This window comes from Octopus bimaculoides, chromosome 1 (genome assembly GCF_001194135.2).
Source record: "Octopus bimaculoides isolate UCB-OBI-ISO-001 chromosome 1, ASM119413v2, whole genome shotgun sequence".
In the NCBI taxonomy this organism is placed as follows: Eukaryota; Metazoa; Mollusca; class Cephalopoda; order Octopoda; family Octopodidae; genus Octopus; species Octopus bimaculoides.
The window spans coordinates 13486135-13488153 of record NC_068981.1 but is presented as its reverse complement, the minus strand read 5'-3'; positions in this window follow the sequence as shown (position 1 = coordinate 13488153).

Here is a 2019-nt window from a genome sequence, read left to right as displayed (position 1 = left end):
AATTACATTAATTTTTGACTTAAATAGCAAGAAGGCGTTGTACAAAGCTGTGCATTCGAAGTTCAAAAAGATCAGAACATATCACTTTTTTGTCATTTTGCCGACTTACTAGACTAGATATAATGTTCAAAGTTTATTAATTCACAGATGTTAATCTATAATTTCTTAAAATTATCTTCTATTTCCATTTAGCGCTAAATCTTTCTTGAGCCTCTCCATTTAAGGAGAAAAGTTAAAATGACTGAGATTTTTTTCTGATTGCCCTTCATACACACATGCATGCATGCATAAATACATGTATATATACTTGTTCTGCTTTCCATTTTTTCTCGTTGTTTACGTATTCCATGTTGTTGCACAGTTGGTGACGTTCTGTATCCTTATATGCATATATGTATGTATTTATGTATATATATATGTACATATATGTATGTATAAATATATGTACATATAGAACACATATTCTATAGGAACTCAACAAAAAATTAAAGGTGGAGAAAAGGTGTTCAAAGTTTTTAAAAATTTTAATGCATACGATCGTTTCGAACAGGTAATATTAACATGTAAATAACATGATAAAAAAAAACAATAGAAATTATTATAATTAGGTAAGAAAAAAATAAGTGTATTAAACATACGAGAAGTGATTCATATATATAAAATCTCTTATATAAGAGAAGAATATTATTTCAAAATAAGTATGTATACATTATATATTGATACATTTAAAAGGAACAATTCTACGAAATATGTGCATATATATATATATATTATATATACATGTTTACATATGCAGATATATACACACATATATATATCCGTATACCTGTGTATAATAATATGTATATATATATATGCATAAACCTTATACGTTTTATAAGTAAAATATAGAATATGATGTATGATATATCAATTTTGAAATAATAGTCTTCTCTTATATAGATTTTATATATATATATATATATCAATTACTTTGTAAGAGGATTTTATATATATCAATTACTTCTCGTACCTTTAATATGTTTATATTTTGTCACCTATCACTTCTTAATAATAAAAATACTTTTTCTTACTTTCACATTCACCACTACGTTATATAAGTTAGAAAATCTTTTATAAAAATATCACTACGAATTTTTACCTCTATTATCCATAGCTAGATTCTCAATTTATATATATACTGAAATATTTTAATATCTAACATAGTTAACATTAAAATATATAACCGTAAAGTTTTTCGAAAAATCTTTCTTGCGAATTTATCATAAACTTCTCTCCCCTATATTGTTACCGTATTCAACCTCTCAAAAGCACTTATTTATCACCGTATGTTCTTTTTCAATTATCTTAACCACAGCAAGTATTTTCTTTCTCAATTCTGTAATATTAACAACTATTCTTCTTTTTTTTTAGTCCTTCCTCTTTGACTTATATTCACAATGTTTCTTAAACATTTTTCACTTATATTTTCACACAACCGTTAGCCGCATTAGTTATATTTCATACACATACAGTTATAGCTCAACACTATCTTAGCATGTTTTTTTTAATTTTACTTAAGCATATTATGCATACCTGGATATGTTATGTGACACTCACTCCATCTAGTCTTCTGTAACAATATTCTTCCGATGTATTCTTTTTGATGTATTCTTTTTTCGCACTGAGGAGAACGGTAATATGTAAATAATTTAATTATAATTACAATTAACTTGATTTCTAATTTTTTCCCATGTTATTTAATGTTAATACTACCGTTCGAAACGATCGTATGCATGGATTAAATTTTTTAGAAACTTTTAACACATTCTCTTCTTCATCCTTAATTGTTAATTGAGTTCCTATAGAATATGTCTTCTATAAATACTCATAATACACCTTATAACATTTTCAAATTCGAAAAATACTTACAATAGTAAGCTACCACTATAAAGCAAAGAATCTTTATTAGAAATCAACCTTTGGCACCACCCAAAGTAAAGGATGAAATAAAACTCAGCCTTTTCTCATATATACATA